This window comes from Bacillus rossius, chromosome 1, assembly GCF_032445375.1.
Source record: "Bacillus rossius redtenbacheri isolate Brsri chromosome 1, Brsri_v3, whole genome shotgun sequence".
Lineage (NCBI taxonomy): Eukaryota > Metazoa > Arthropoda > Insecta > Phasmatodea > Bacillidae > Bacillus > Bacillus rossius.
This window is the reverse complement of record NC_086330.1, coordinates 131,219,723-131,237,498: the sequence shown is the minus strand read 5'-3', so window position 1 is coordinate 131,237,498 and position 17,776 is coordinate 131,219,723. Positions and strand designations below refer to the sequence as shown.

The 17,776-nt window shown below is 41.1% G+C and overlaps 1 long non-coding RNA gene across 1 annotated transcript; it reads right to left on the bottom strand.

Moving 5' to 3' along the window:
• Window positions 1-10,869: 10,869 nt before the first annotated feature.
• Window positions 10,870-17,478, bottom strand: LOC134546149 (uncharacterized). Its single transcript, XR_010079084.1, has 2 exons — window positions 17,284-17,478; window positions 10,870-11,542 (listed from the first exon to the last, which is right to left on the bottom strand). It is a non-coding gene; the product is annotated as an uncharacterized LOC134546149 (long non-coding RNA).
• Between the last annotated feature and the right edge of the window lie 298 nt (window positions 17,479-17,776).

The window sequence follows — 17,776 nt, the reverse complement described above, 5'->3', positions numbered from 1 at the left end:
TTGACAAACCGATCTATGCCGGACTAGCAGTACTCGACCTTTCCAAAACACTCATGTACGACTTCCACTACAATACTATGAAACCCCGATACAATGATAATATTCATCTAGCATACATGGACACCGACAGTTTTGTCTACGAGATCCATACACAGGACTTCTACCATGACCTCAAAGCCGACTTCACATTATTGGCGAAGTTCGACACAAGCTGCTACCCTTCCGACCACCCTTGCTTCTCCCCAGTCAACAAAAAGGTTGTTGGAAAATTCAAGGACGAGTGTGGAGGAGAAGTAATGAGCGAGTTTGTCAGTCTACGGGCCAAACTCTATGCCTACAAGTGCGGTGGCAAGGTCGAGAAAAAGGCCAAGGGCATCCAGCGTTGTGTGGTCAAAAACCGCATCACATTCGGTGACTACCTGGATGCCCTGCAAGACCACCGCACAAGGAGGGCAGGCGTTAGAGCCATACGGTCGAGGCAGCATGTGCTGTATAGTGAATACAGTAATAAGCTGGCCATCACGTGGGAGGACGATAAGCGACGTATCTGCGAGGATGGTATCCGCACAATCCCCCACGGCTATATAGGAGACGACGAATAATTTTTTTCTGCAAATAGTTTGGGTGTTGCTGTTTCAATTTGTTGTATAGTTTCAGTTTTTTTTGTTGTATAGTTTCAATCTTTTGTATAGTCTCAATTTTTGTTGTATTGCTTCCATTTCTGTTGTATATTTTCCGTTTTTTTGTTTTATAGTTTCCATTTTTTGTTTTATAGTTTCCATTTTTTGTTTTATAGTTTCCATTTTTTGTTTTATTTTTTCCATTTTCGTTGTATAGTTTCCATTTTTGCTATATGGTTTCATTTTTTGTTGTATAGATTCGTTTGATGTGTATGTATTTTTCTTTAATCCAGAATTTGTTTTTGTAGCGTTCGAGGTTATTTAAATAAATATGATAATACCTACATACTGCTTATTATTTTAAATATAGAACCTTTATTCCTCAAGGTACTTATACTTAATTTGATATCGTAAAATGGTCATGTAATTATACATAAACACCTAAATATCTGCTTCCATGCAGCTTTTTAAACACGAGTACGCAAACACGGACTCTGAAAAATTTCTGGTCCGCTAAGATGGAGTAATAAATTTATATTTTTTTAAAATTATAATTACTTTAACTAACTAATAATAACATATATGTTAGTTAAAACCTGTAAATGATTATGCCTTTAAGAATAAATGGTTGTCACAACAACAAAATGACTGAGTATTTTATGGTCTATAAGGATCATAACAACATTGGTACGGGATAGAAAGTCGGCCTTACATACACTAAGGTGCTTTAGGATGGTGATGACATCATCGGATGAAATCAATATGGCGGAATCCAGGATGGCTGCCTCCAGCAGACGATAATGGTTTAGATTATTGTTTTTATAATAAATTTATTTTAAAAGATGGTGGTGTTACGAAAAATTGCGACAGGGATGAGTGGGGTGTTAGATGATGTAATCGTAATGTAGAAGAGTGGGGCGCTCGATGATGTAAACGTAATGTATAGGAGTGTGGTGCTAGATAATTATAACATTTAATTAAAATTAAATTATTAATTTTTATTTTTTTTAATTAAAATCAGATAATAAATAAGGATTTTTAAGATGGCGGACATGACGTCATAATAAGGTGGAATGTTCTAGAAAACAAAATGGTCGTCGGGGTCAAAGGTTAAAGTCAAATCCAAGATGGCGGCCGGAAGTGACGTAACCCAAGATGGTGGCCGGAAGTGACGTAATCCAAGATGGCCGCCGGAAGTGACGTAATCCAAGATGGCGGACGGAAGTGACGTAATCCAAGATGGCCGCCGGAAGTGACGTAATCCAAGATGGCCGTTGCGGATCCCCGGATCCCCCACCACCCACCGGTGTCCCCATACATACCAAATACACCTACTATTGGTGTATAAGCGACTCCAGTATGGGTTTGTAATGGAGGAATTTTATCTGTCTTGTGGAGGAACCGCTTTGTCATACTCCAGGTGCTACCATCTTGCACCTGGAGCTGGGAGACTTTCGCCTCCCATTGGCTGTCCCTCCACAGAGTTATCTCATCGGAAATTATTCTTTGTAATTCATTAATACGCGCTTTAATGTCACGCTGTCTACGCCTAGTATGTTCGCGCCTTAGTCTACTTTTCTGTGATATTAAGTCCCTTATGTATGCCGGCAGCTCTCCCTGCTTAAACTTAACCTCCTTTACTGGGATGCACGAGTTTATTGCAGTTTGTATATTTACTGTGAGTTCTGTTACTGCTGTTTCAATACTTTCTTTAGTTTCTAGGTTGGCAGCATCGGCTGCGGGCACGTTATCTAATAGATGCGTCTGAAAGCCTCGCCAGTCAGCTTTTTTATAGTCTTTGATTTTTCTCGGCGGATTGGTGTCAGTGTCCGCGTCATCGAATATTAAATGTACTGGGAAGTGGTCAGACGACAGTTCATGGACGACTCTGAGTTCGAATCCCGTTTGTACTCTCTTATTTAAAACGATATCTAGTATGTCGGGGGTTTGCCTTAGTGCTCCGCTATCGTGTGTGGGCTCTGAGGGAGCATAAACTTGATAATTTTTATTAGACTCATGCCGTTGCAGCAGGAAGCCATTGGCTGTGTTGCTCCGACAGTTCCAATCCTTATGCTTGGCATTAATATCGCCAACTGCTAAAAATGCAGGAGCTGAGCCATATAATAAGTGAGAGACCTACCCGGCCGTGCATACATGGAAATAAGTACTATGTGTTGGTTGTTGATTTTAATATTTATTGCAACAGTTTCTAATTCATTAAATGCAGGTAAATAAAATTCTGTGTGCCTAATGCTTCTGTGGACCACTAAGGCCACCCCTCCGCTTCTGGTGTCACGGTCGCGCCTGTAAACATTATAGTTTGATATCGTTAATCTATCTGTTGGTATTAGGTGAGTCTCATTGATGGCCGCGATTTTAATCTTATATTTTAGTAAATGATCTGTAAACTCGATTATTTTGTTTCTAATTCCTCGTGCATTCCAGTAGAGGATGGTACCTAAACTACTGTCTACGGGATTAGTGTTCGTGACAGGACCTAAATTAGGGGTGTGCGGCATTGAAGCTGGCCGCTAGTGTCTGCACGAAGCCCATGGTGGCTTGTATCTTTTCCTCAAGGGACATGGCCGCGTCGCACCAGATGGCCATGAGTTGGCACATTGGCTCAAGGGCCTGGGACAGGTTTGGGTCCTCAATAAATGTTTTGGACTGGCCCACGACCTTTAGAAATGCCTTAGGGTCGGGACCTGGCTTACGAGTGGAGCTGGGCTGCAGCGGAGCAGTTGGCAACACTGCAGGCGCTGACTCGATCTGCATTCCAGTGTCCTCGTGCTCGTGATTCACCCGGGGCGCCACTGGGATTGGCTTCGTGCGTGGTGCGATGGGGGGTGGGGGGGCGGGGTGCTGCGGGGCAGGCTGTACCTGCCTTGGAGCAGGCTGTTCCTCCGGGGCCCTCTTCCCCTTTCCATTTTTATGTCCCGAATGGTGTTTTTTCGGGGCTCTCTGGGGCTGTGGCTGCCCTCTGGGCCTCCAAGAGTTGGCCACAACAGGGTATTCCAACTCGTACCTGTCGTCCAGCACCGAGTACTGGTTGGGGCTCTGCCACTGTTGAGGAACAGGGCAGCTGGGGCCGCGCCATACCTGTCTGGGGGGCTGGGGCTGGTAGCTGGACGAGCCAGCTTGTTGTGACTGAAAGTGTGTTTGCGCCGCAGCTGCAGCTCGCTTGTTTTCGCGAATTGCACGCTTTGACTGCAGCTCCCTTTCCTTGCATTCCTCCTGCGGGAGATAGCGCCAGTTTTCACGCTTGTAAGCCTGGCACCCTCTGTAGTTGGCGCAGTGCGGGCCCTTGCAGCTCGCGCACTTTGCCTTGTTCCTGTCCCCTCCCTCGGGGCAATTCTCTGTTTTATGGCCCTTGCTGCACCAGCGGCACACAGGAGATGCTCTGCAGCCTTTCGTGGGATGCCCAAAACGCTGGCAGTTGCCACACTGCATGGGACCTTTCGGGTGGCGGTAGTCCTCGACACGAATGCTGAGGTTACAGAATGTTTTTATGGCGTAAATCCTATCTGAGTTTACGGCCTTCGGGAGCTCAACCACAAGTTTATTTATTGGGCGCCTGGTTTGCCTGTTGCATAGGAACCAGAAGTTCTGTACGGGCAGGCCCATTTTTACGAACTCTGCCTGGATAAATTCTTTGTCGATGCTGCTGTGCACCCGACAAAAGACGAATTTATTAGGGATCTCGTCTGGCTGCAGTAGAACAGAGTGCTGCACACCTGCCTGCTCTAATGCCTGTACTGCACGATGGTAGTCCTCTATCGTGGCAGTGTGGATCATTAATTGATCGTGGCCTCGACTTACGCACGTCCATGTCATATGGAGAGCTGCGTCCAGTGCAGCTTTGATGACCGGGTAGCTGTGGCCTTGGTCTACAAATACAAACAGGGGTTTTATCTGTACTTTCTTTGCCTGAGGGGCAGGGTTCTGTGGCGCAGGGATCGTGCCTGTATTTGCACTCGCAGTCGGCTGGCTGGCTGAGGCGCCACCCTGTCGCCGCGGTTGTTTGCGCGCACGCTCAGCGTGCTGGCGCGCGATGGCGGGGTTGGTGAGGGGGGGACGCAGCCTGTCGCGGTTTTCCCCTCTTTTCACCTTCTTGCTCGAGACAGTGATGAATCCGTCATCGCTGCTCATCTCTGCCTCGTCCTCGCTCGGCAAGGGCACATTGATTCCATTCATCTGTATCTCTGTACTGTTATTTCTCTGTACAGTAGACATCCTACAACACACTCGCACCCACTGACCAACAAACCTGAAATTAATCGAGGTTTGCGGCTAGGCTGTAGGGGCAGCTACGCCCCGGGCGTTTTGTGTGCTTACACTCTTAGCCTATATTCTCTATACCACCTCTGTCCTGTGTACAAGTACACAGGCTATACTAGTGCGCGGAGCTCCTCTTCTCACGTCCGTCCTCTCTCGCCCTGCCTGCGACGGCTGAGGCCAGACCCCAACTACGTGGTTGCGGACTGGTGGGAAAATTTCGCACATACACTCGTGCTGCTGGCAGTTCGTCATAGATAGATTTAGTAACTAGCTGTAATCACACTAAAAATTTCGCGTTAAACATGCGAAACTCCTCCCCTACCCCTGTAAAACACACACAATTTAGATTATAGGTGCCAAAAAAAAATAGTTTTAGTTATTTAGCTTTAAGTACATAACATTCTGCGTTAAACATGCGAATTCACACACCACAACACCACCAGCGATAAGGACACACAGTGCCAATTCAAAATAGTGCGAAGCACACAGGTGAATGGTTGACCCCCTGGGGTTCTCTACCTGTTGTGTTAGTGCTGACCCTCATGTCTGATGGCATCGCTCGCCTGGCAGGCCTCACCTCCAGTGCCGGTTGTGTTCTGAAAGGCATGAGATTTTGAATTGCAGCTTTAATAAATTAACTAAAATTTCCTTCTTCCTAATATTAAGTGGGCTGGCTGGCAGCCTGGCGGGAAACGACTAAAGTCGCCCCCGAAACAACCAGTGCCACCCAAAACAATGCGGACAGCAATGTCCAAGCCCCCAACCCCCCCCCCCCCCCCCCCCCCCCGCATGGTAGACTCTTATCTACTCTGTCCAACTCTTCTTCCAGATCCATCCTTCTGTTTTTCCCGTAAGCCTCCTGCTTGATATTAATGCATAAAATTTTGCATCCCGCATGTCTGAGCCCAGGGTTTTCCCTGTGTCTATGCAGGTTTTACCTGGGCCCAACTTATCTAGTTTTAGTCTAGTATAGTCAGTGAGGGGAGTTAGTCATGGCGACAATCGCTGCCATGGCTGGCCAATCCCCTCCTAGCACATGATGCATGCTACCCCTCCTGCATGGCTAATACCCTGCATGATTAGAGCGTATGGGCTTCGGCCTGAGACGCACTTAGTCTCCCTCCCTAACCAGGAACCCTCCCCAACACACTTAGATTTAATTTAGGTTAGGAAAAAAAAATCACCCCAAGGCAGTCGCACTCCAGCTCCGGGCGTGTTCACACCGCGCGAAGCCTATAGTTTAAAGTTTAAAGTTTACACGGCCTATACAATTCAAAATGGTCCGAAGCACGCAGGTGTATGTACAATCCCCTCGGGTTCACTGCCTGTGTTGTTAGGGCTGACTCCCTATGCCTGAAGGGCGCGACCCGCCTGGTAGGCTTTACCTCCAGTGCCGGCCGCGTTTCGGAAAGGTATGGGATTTTGAATTGTGAAATAATTATAATTTATATATATAATAATAAAATTATATTAAAAAAAAATACAAGTTACAATAACTTCAGCATAACTAACTGCACCTCTTTCGATTCAAAATGGTCCGAAGCACGCAGGTGTATGTACAATCCCCTCGGGTTCACAGCCTGTGTTGTTAGGGCTGACTCCCTATGCCTAAAGGGCGCAACCCGCCTGGTAGGCTTCACCTCCAGTGCTGGCCGCGTTTCGGAAAGGCATGGGATTTTGAATCATAATAATAAAATACACTCCTACCTCACCACTTAATAATAGCCAATTAATTCTCTTAACTTCTCTGCAAATCTCTCTTCTGGCTAATTCAAAATGGTCCGAAGCACGCAGGTGTATGTACAATCCCCTCGGGTTCACTGCCTGTGTTGCCAGGGTTGACTCCCTATGTCTGAAGGGCGCGACCCGCCTGGTAGGCTTCACCTCCAGTGCCGGCCGCGTTTCGGAAAGGCATGGGATTTTGAATTGACAAAGCTAGTTCCGTAAATCTATCATCACCTAATAAATATTTATTTTCCCTTCCCCGGGGTACGTAACATTTTAGTCACACCACTACAACACGCGCGACAATCCACATACACGTCGTAGCACCTTGTCAAGGCAGAATCATGCAGGTGAACTGGTAGAGGGAGCTGCCCCAGCCCTCGCTGGGGATCCGGGCCAAGAGGCATGCATGCCTGTCAGGGCAGGGCTCTGGGGGCATGTACAGTAGCTTTAAGTCTAGATTATATTAAGAAAAATAAAAAAAAATAAAATAAAAAATAAAATAATAATAATAATAAAAAAATATTATAAAATAATAAAATTAAAAAAATATATATATAAAATACTGGACGAGAGCATCTCTCTGCTCGAACAATAATAGAATAGGACGACCTTCATTTAATAATTTCACTTTCTATTTTTCAGGTTTAGAAGACAACAGCCTGGGGGCTAGCTACAGCAATACTGGTTTAGCCTAACTTTGACCGAACTATATTGGAACGCAATAGTTCGGTCCTTCAGGCGGCCAGTGGTTTACTAATCTATGTAATTTCTTTTACCGTATCACCAACACGACCACACGATGATATACCTGTGCGAGTGACGGCCTGAACTACCTTGTTACATGCAATAATGGGCTAACTACCCTAGCATGTTTCTGTGTTCTCAGGGGTTCGTAGGAGCGGCTTGCACAGCTTTACACTACACGCCACACCCGAATTTAACTAGGTCACTTGAAATTACAGCACACCGACAAGCCTCTATTGCACACCAACACGACACTACATCACGCCAGTTAGCCGATCTAGCTGGTGGGGAGCTTCTCTCCCCCGCCGAATTAGGTACACGTAACTTTTCTAGCATTACAGAACCTACCAGCGCACACAAAGGGCCCGTGTGCCAAACTTATCCCACAAGTCACACGCCCCGCCCGTTGATCCTAGTGATTCTACAGAAGTGTGGGGTGCACCTGATTTACAATGCACTAAGCGAGTTATAGAAACTTCGGTTTCTGGTCTCGCACACACTAACTGCCCCGGATGGCAATATGATGGATCGGCAGCTGCTGGCAGTCGCACGGAGCGGACCTGCATCGCTCCGCTCCGCGAGTAGTAGCACGGAGTCCGGGTCGCAGCGTGGATGAAACGTTCGTCAACCGACGTGGTCGTCCAGGTTGTGACAGGATTTCCCGCGATAAACCTCGTTAACAAGATTGCGTCTTCGTAACTTCGCAATTCAATCCGCTCGAGGCGCACGCTGTGCATGTCTGAACCTTCTTCCTTTCTTAATCAGTACGTATCATTACAGAGCTATCTCCGCATACGTAACAGGTCGCGTACATGCTACGAAGCACTGCTGAACTTTCGTAACCGGTACGATTCGCTACGGGACCGCATTCACTGTTACGCCGGTTCCCGTTTTGTCTCCAACACTGAAAAAATTTTTTTGTACTTTTACAAGAAAATTTCTTGGAAACCCTGTTGCCAAGAAAATCTCTTGTAGAACTACAAGGTAGAGCTTTGTAACGAAGTACAAAATATGATCTTGTATTTTTACAATGATTTTTCTTGCAAATTCACAAGGCATTGCTTTGTAATTTCCCAAGGCTAAGCTTTGTAATTTCCCAAGACATAGCTTTGTAGTTTCCCAAGAGTTGGCTTTGTAACATACCAAGGCTTAGCTTTGTAATTTCCCAAAAGTTGGCTTTGTAATATACCAAGGTTTTGCTTTGTAATTTCCCAAGGCTTAGCTTTGTAGTTACCCAAGAGTTGGCTCTGTAATATTCCAAGGCTTTGCTTTGTAATTTTCCAAGACCTTGCTTTGTAATTTCTCAAGAGTTGGCTTTGTAATTTTCCAAAGCTTAGCTTTGTACTAATGCAAGATTTGGCTCTGTAATATACCAAGGTTTTTCTTTGCAATTTTCAAGAGTTAGCTTTGTAATGTCCCAAGGCTTAACTTTGTAGTAACCCAAGAGTTGGCTCTGCAAAATTCCAAGGTTTTTCTTTGTAAATTCCCAAGGCTTGTCTTTGTAATATTCCAAGGCTTTGCTTTGTAACTATCCAAGACTTTGTTTTGTATTTTCCCAAGACATTTCTTTGTAATTTTCCAAGGCTTTGCTTAGTATTTTCCCAATATGTGTAATTTCCCAAGACTTTGCTTTGTAGTTTCCCAAAACTATGCTTTGTATTTTCACAAGACTGCTTTGTAGTTTCCCAAGACTATGCTTCGTAATTATACTAGATTTTGCTTTGTATTTTCACAAGACTACTTTGCAGTTTTACAAGACTTCCCTTTTTGTTCCCAAGGTTTGATTTGCAATTTCTCCTACCTTCTCTTTGTAATGCCTGGAGGCTTCACAGAAATAAATATATTTGAACTTTTATAATTGTTAGCGTGTTTGCTTTAAGTTTCCCTTGCTGTAGATGATTTGAATTGAGTAGAAATATTAACTAATGGACAAATCCATCCCAAACTGCAATGGCTTCACACAGCTATTGCTCGCCAAACATACAGCAATGACACTAAGAGTTTATGTATCTATAACATAAAATTAAGAAATTTTTTTTCAACCCTTTCAAGAATATTTTTTGAGACAAAAGATAGCCCATGTCCTTCCCCAGGATATAATTTATTTCCTTGCCAAATTTCATTACAATCCATTGAGCCGTTTAGTCGTGATAAGCTAAGTTATTTTCGCATTTGTAAAGTTAGTGGAATGTTAGAAAGGGTTAATCAAAAATATTCATTATTAATTAAATTACAGATTAATTAAATTAATATATTGTTATCAATTATTTTCTGTTTTGCACTCCTGTTATAATTGTATTTGTGGGTATATTTTACCTTGATGGAATCATACAACCTTTTCATCTGAGGTAGAAATTTAACTAATTGTAAAACATGCACCTATTTCAATTAAGTTTATGCCAATGTTTACACAAACACTCATTTATAATAGTTAAAGCAATGATTAGAATAATTTAATAATTTACCCTTATTACAAATGCCTCCATTAATTTTAAAATGTTGGGATACAATGCATCTTTATTTGAAATTAAAGGTAGATAACAAATTTCCTTCTGATACATTAGTTGATACTTAGTTATGTTGAATATTACTCAAATTCCCCAAATTTTTTACCTCCCATCTTATCCCACAGGGATGCTTTCGTTAATATTTAGAGCTAAATACACATGGCATGTCCATTAACAAAAAAAGTTATTCCATTTTATTAGATGTGAATACGGTAATTATAATCAGCTTACATCAATTTTATCTTGGTAATGTTGGTTTTTATATTTCACATCATTCAACTTTTTTTAAACAATACTAACCCTTTAAGAGGTGATACTTCAGAAAACATTGAATATGTACACCCCCTTTACTTTAAATATAAAAAAAAAACCTCATAATTATGCCATTTATTCATGCTCAATTTCTTACATTCAGCTTTATTTGCTATGATGTTAAAACAAAACTTACTCCTTTCACATGCTTTAAACTCGAATACCAGAAAATAAAAATAAAATAAAAACTTTACATATTTGTTCATCTTCCCTGATCTAGTACGTTTAGAAATTTACATTATCCTCTATAAACTATACCTACCCTTTTCATAGAAGAATCTTGCAAAAGTGAAATTTCTAGTTGTTTTTTATAATATGGTGCCAAGTAATTTGAGCCATACTTATCAGGATGCAATTTTATAAAATATATCAGTTTACCCCCTTTTAACTTCAAATAATTTTCAATGAATAAAAAATTCAGTATGAGTCTAGATGAAAGTTCTAACTATTTAAATTGAATAAGGGTTGCCTTGTCATTTTAAAACCATTCCTGCTTCCTTTTATATTATATAGGGTTAATATTTTGCAAAATTTGTGTTTGGTAGTTGTAGTATGTTTCTAATAAAACATTTTTATCAAAATGTGTTAACAGTAGTTTTCTATTGCTGCTAAGACGGACTAAAAAAAATTTAATGACTATATTTTTCTCTCTCAATAATGTAAATAACCTTTTACAATAGTTTTGTCATCATTTTATTCATTTTATTGACATTTTAATTTACAGTATTATTAGTAGTTAATAGTTTTTTTAATCCAGGTGTGAACCTTATTTCTTAGGTACTATGTACATACACAACTTTTTTACAATTACAGAGTCTAACGAAGAGTCAAAGAATGAGAACAGAAGGAAACAAAACAAAAAATAATTAAAATAAAAAAGATTTTTTTTTTAAAATTATAACTGAACATCACTGAACATAACATGTCGAAAACAAACTTATTTACAATAGATAAAATGTATAAATAATATTTACTGTAATGATACAATTTGTTCAGATTTATAAAAACTTTCATGTATACATATTAAATAATGAAATACGTAGGTCGATTAAAATTGTAAAAAGATGCTAAAATAAAGACAAAACAAATTTATTCTGCTTTCAATTTGCAAAATAAATTTAAAACTTTCTGCGCAATCGCACCACCTTCAATTCCGCCCATTAATTGAATGAAAGTTAGAGAGTTTTTTCCTTTCTTCGGGTATTCCAGGTTGCATGAATAATAAAATGCCAAAAGGCCCGTAATAGCTTCTGTTAAGCTTGAAAGTCCTCCGACAAATATTTTTCCCTCTGCCTTGATACTGAAATCTCTTCCACTAACTATGTGGGCAGATGGGTCTTCGTTTTCTTCATTCTGTAACAATCAATCAAAACATTATGCACTTTAAAATTACAAGTAACTCACAAATGTGATCAACCAGAAATATTAATTTGGTAGAGGGAATAATTTGTTAAACATAAATCACCTGAATTTAGACATACAAATGGTTCACATAATATTTAAATAAGTTATTACAAAACACAAGCAAATAAATATTGTCTTCAGCATAAAAGGAGTCACATTTTGACTGTTTAACACAAGTGACCAATGTTCATATATCATTCTTAGTGAAGAGCAGCTGCTTGAGCATGTTAGCGAAGAAAAGTGACCATGGCAGATTCTAACATCATCACACGCTACATGTCCATGATTGAGGGGGTGATGTGTATAGAAAGTTGGTATATGTTTTGCAATGTTTAACAATGTCAAAAAACAAATATGCTGTAATACAATTTTTTATACTGAATGCAGTTGACTCTTCTGATATGATTATAAAAGAGCACAAATGACTTGGATTAGAAAAAATGAAATAATAATTTTGTACCCACTTAATATTAAAACATGACGTCGACCCAGGTGTCTCCCCTGCTCATAAAGCCCGTTATGCTACGCCAACTCCTGAACCACCCCTGCCCATACAGTGTGACATTTTAATTTGTATATATTAAGAACGTACTTTTATATGTAATAATGGATCATGTATTATTTTATGTATTATTTTTCAGTAATTTTTTGTAATTTTATTATTGTTATATGTCTTTCTAAAGTATTATTTTAATTGGTGTCACCGGGCGACGAAGCCGAGGCCAAACCCGGAATCTCTCCGAGCGCTGCACGTGTCGCGGAGTGCGGGGGAGGACGGGCGGAGAGGCGGAGACGCGGCAGGAGGGGGTGTAGTCATCTGGCGGCTGAGCGAGGCGGTCGTACAGGAGACGAGTGTCGCAGCAAGACGAGAGCCACGGCTGGTGAGATTGGCTCCGGGGGATCGGGAACCGCGCGATCACGTGTGTTACGTTGTCGGTCGCCATTGTAAATAATTTAATTGTGTATAAGTATTTTCTTGTTTCCTTTGAGGCGGGACATTCCGCGCATTCAGCGGACACGTGCATGCCGCAACGAACCGGACCTTACGTCGCCGGCGACGGCGTTCCAACTTAATAAGTTTCTCGCGATCATAGGGAAAGGGCAGAGACAGCTCATCAAGCGCATACGAGACCCGGGGGTGCAGTCCGCACTTGGCGCCTGCCCGCCCCAAACACGTGCAGCCGAGCCACACTCCGCGGAGGGACGGGTGTTGTGCCGCGGATTGCCCATGTACATAAGATTGCGAGAAGGGCTCAATAAATACTTGTGGTCAAACTGTCGACACATCATTGTAGCTCTGATAGTGTTAATTTCCCCCGCCACGAGGCCTGAACCCCTCCCTGAGAATACAACGCAACCCGCATCACGGGGGTGATATCCGGGGCTACAAGTGTCACCCAATTTGTGTGGCCAATTTCTTAAGAAATCCATGCTGAACATTTTTACGAACTTTTTATTAAATTCTGAGCGGGCCGGGCAGAGACGCGGCGCGGCAGGGCTGAGCGTGGGAGACGCAGCTGCATGCGGAAGCCGGCGCGGCGAGATAGCAGCGGATCGAATTGCGACGCGTCCCACGGCGCTGGCGCGTAAAAGAAGCCGGGCGGAGACACCGAGAAGATAGCGACGGGAAGATAGCGGATGTCGACGGGACTGATAGTGACGGGAAGATAGTGTGTACGAGTGGTGCGGATTACCGTGAGACAAGACGAATTGGAGTCGAGAGTGGAAAGGATCCTGCCCGCGCCTGGGAGAGAGACGCCTGAGTCGTCGCTGAGTTCGGTGTGCCGCGACCACGAGACGGAATCCGCACGTTGCTACAAACATGAACGACTTCCAAGAGACGTAAATTCCTGGATCGATGGGGACTTTCCAGAACCGGGCGAGAGTTGCGATCAATTTTCAAAGTATGGATGTGGCGCGGACTTTCCAGAGCCGAGAAAGAGTTGCGTTCACTTCTCAGATTATGAATGTGGATTTGTTTCGAATACCAGGCGTATGGCATGACAATGTGCGGTGCGCGTTCATGCCCCGGCGGGACACCTGATTGGGTGGTTCTGCGAGAAGTGCGGCAATCTATGGCACGAGGAGAGTTTACATCTGACCGATCTAGCAGAGGCGTGGATGTTCGGGTTTACGTGTCATCGGTGCCAAGTGAAGCTGTGTGTAGACGCTGCCGCAATCGTCACGACGACCATGAAGGCCGAGTGGTCACACTGCGGACGCAGACACATTGCTCGCAATGCCACTGCTTGAGACGATAATACTCCCGATGCCGCTGCAACTGACGCCGCAGACGCCTCAGACGCCGCCCCCGACGCTGCCACAGCCACCCGCAACGTACGTCACCGAGGACGTGCCACAACCACCCGCAACGTACGTCACCGAGGACGTGCCACAGCCACCCGCAACGTACGTCACCGAGGACGTGCCACAGCCACCCGCAACGTACGTCACCGAGGACGTGCCACAGCCACCCGCAACGTACGTCACCGAGGACGTGCCACAGCCACCCGCAACGTACGTCACCGAGGACGTGCCACAGCCACCCGCAACGTACGTCACCGAGGACGTGCCACAACCACCCACAACGTACGTCACCGAGAGCGTGCCACAACCACCCGCAACGTACGTCACCGAGTACGTGCCACAGCCACCCGCAACGTACGTCACCGAGGACGTGCCACAGCCACCCGCAACGTACGTCACCGAGGACGTGCCACAACCACCCGCAACGTACGTCACCGAGGACGTGCCACAGCCACCCGCAACGTACGTCACCGAGGACGTGCCACAACCACCCGCAACGTACGTCACCGAGGACGTGCCACAGCCACCCGCAACGTACGTCACCGAGAGCGTGCCACAACCACCCGCAACGTACGTCACCGAGGACGTGCCACAGCCACCCTTTTCGTATGTTACATGGTTGAAAGTTATCTTGTCATATTTCCTATATACAGTGCATTGTTCTCCTGTCACATGTTTCAGCTCATTTAGCAACAATGAATGAGGAACTCATGCTAGACTATACATTACACTATATAACTATTAACTAACAATTAACTGCAAACAAATAAATATCTGTTCGGATGCATCCTCACAGCCATCAACTAATGTTGTCAATGAATATTTTATTGCTGTTAAATTTTCTTCCGATCCTAATATGACACAATAAGTTTTCCTCCATTTTGCAAAAAAAATTATTTTATTAAATTTTTTTTTGTTAAATGTTTTTATGAAATTATATGATTTAGTGACCTGGGGTTGCCAAAACTATTAATTTGCTCAACTATATAACCTTTAAACTGTTCATAAAACATTAGAAATTATATTGGCAAAATTATATAAAAATACTGAAAAAAACATTAACAATAGATATATTGAAAGTTTGAATAAAAATATATTAAGCCACCTAAATGCTTCATTTGCTTGTTATGAAGTTTTGTTTCTCTTAGTATTGTGCTTTAAATAGTAATATAAAAATAGTACATTGTTTGTGTATGAAAATATCTATGTTTACTGAATAAATAAATTGGAAATAGTATGCAGGATATGAGTAGGGCCTATATCGAATCTGAGTTCAAGGGACTGCTATAAAACTGAGTTGTATTTATACTGAAAATATCCACAAATTAGACTAACTTCACTAGCTACTGCTTCATAAAATGATACAACTCAACAATTTTTTTTAAATTTACTTAAAAACCAAATTTTTTTAAGTTTAAATAATTTAAGAGCCAGCACAAAATGTAACTGCCAGAATCATCACCTGAATTCCACTGCATGCACCTCTCAAATATAACGAACTAGACTATCCTGTATGGCCACCTGGCATAGTAAATATTGCAAACTCTGCAACCATAGTGTATCTTTCTGTGAGACTGAAGCTTAAGAGACTGTTGTGCAGTTAAAGTAGTTTACAGTTTCAACAAGTTTTTAGATTAGGTTAGCTAAATTGTGTAAACTGTCTGTTACATTAGGTTCGCTGGATCTAAAATATTTTATCCTTGTATGAGAATTTTGTTAGGGAAGCTACATTTAAAAAATTTTTAAATTGTTTTAATAGTTAGCAATGACTTACTTTAACTTTAACTAACCTAATCAATGATTTAAACATCATTTAGAGTAGTTTTCATTTAACAAATCTATACCACCTGGTCACATTATTTAATACTATTTATAATGTAGCTAACTTAAACAACTGTTCACACTAGTTTAAAGTATTATAAAAGTAACTTAATCTAACCCACCATTCACAATATCTTAAAGAATATTTAACATAACTGAACCAATCACTTGTTCTATCTGTTAACTACTGGTGATAAACATTCTATTTAAATTACCACAACACTCTTAGATATTGTCTAAAAAAATCATCAATAAACAAATGTAATTTTTTATATTTTTTTAAGGTCAATTCTAGATTTTGTACAGTTCTTACTTTGCAGCATTTTCATAAATAAAATAAACCCAGAAAATGTTTTTGAATGCTAAATACATTTCTTTATTTATCCTGAAAACAGACCCCAAGACCCCGTTACTTTATCGCCTTCCCCACTATCAAGAGTTACAAAACTATTTGTAATATCATAAAATCCCTCAAGAAATTATAAATATTAAATAAAAAAAATTAATAAAGTTTATGGTTATTTCAGATATGCCATTCTTGTCCATAATTATCTCTGGAACACCTATATAGCCCAAGCATAGTATCAGAAATGTCAAGCCCCAGCATTTAATTGGATCACAATAGAGTAATATATGGAACACCAAAACAATTCAAAATTCTCATTTTTTTTAATAGTGGAGATTTCCTTAATATAATTTGTAAATGGTGGTTTAAATTACATATTTAGTCCAACAAGTTTGTAAAATATCACGTTAACAGCTTAAAGTGGAATTTCTGTGTGTACATGCCACATCATCATTGTTTATGTGTTTTTTTATCTCTAATGTTACAAGTATTTTTGTAAAAAATAAAAGTAATTGAAATAACAATGGTTGTGCAAATGTAACAATAAATTGTTTCAATTTTATGATTTGCAGTTTTTTAATAAGTAGGTAATTACATTCAAGCTAAGTAAAATCGTGTTTAAAAGGTGTATGTGGGTTATTAATTAACATTATCCATCTGTGAATGGTCCCCGCCGGTGTCCACAAACATAGAAAACCATGAATAGATGACCCAAACTGACCATTCAAATACACTCACATTTAAAGATTTTTTAAGGTTAGTATGGCTACATTAAAAAATACTTAAAAACATTGTTGCTATTAGCTACATTAAAAATTATGTTAAACAATTAACTACAGCTTACAGTGAAATTCATGTATCTATACTAACCTAACTAACCATTCAGTGATACTAAGTACATATAATGTAACTATTTTCACGTAGTATACACGTTAACAATTGCTCTGGAACATATAAAGTGAAATTTCTCCCAAAATATAGAGAATTCAGAAACACGCTTTTAATGGTAAATACAGTTATCTTTTCTTTCAACTCTGGATTATTACAGATAATCAGTATTTTTTTATATTAACTCTTGATTCTCATATGAAAAATGTATCTCTTTTCAATTCACGTATAAGAGCACATATTAAAAGAGACTAACTCAAATCTAACCCAGAGAAATAGTGGAACTTATCTCAGTATATATTTACTTAAAAGACGTAAATTTACTTACCAGCCATCCTTAGGTGTTATGTAGAAACAAACAATTTCATCAATATAAAACGTATCTTCTATTCAAAACCTCGAATAAATGTTCACCACGCTTCTTTCCAATTCTCAACGCTCGCTCATAAGGTAAAACAAACGGAAACGGTAACGGAAATTGGTGTACCAATCTCACAACAAATCCAATATTTGGTGTTCACGAATTCACAATTTTATTTCTTCATCAAAAACAGCCAAAACACCTAAAAAATATATATATAAAGGTTGTACTTCACTATATTTATTAACCTCTTACGTTAAGTGTTTTCGTTCAATTTTGATAGAAATATTTTTAACTGCGATAATCATGTTTGTCATGTTGCTGCTGTGACCTGTTGCGACTGCCGGTATCTACGCTATTATACAAGAGATTATTTTGTAGAGTTACAAGCATCGCTCTTGTAATTTTACAACCAAATGTTTTTACAAGAGAGACTATTGTAGTTTTACAAGGGTTTGTG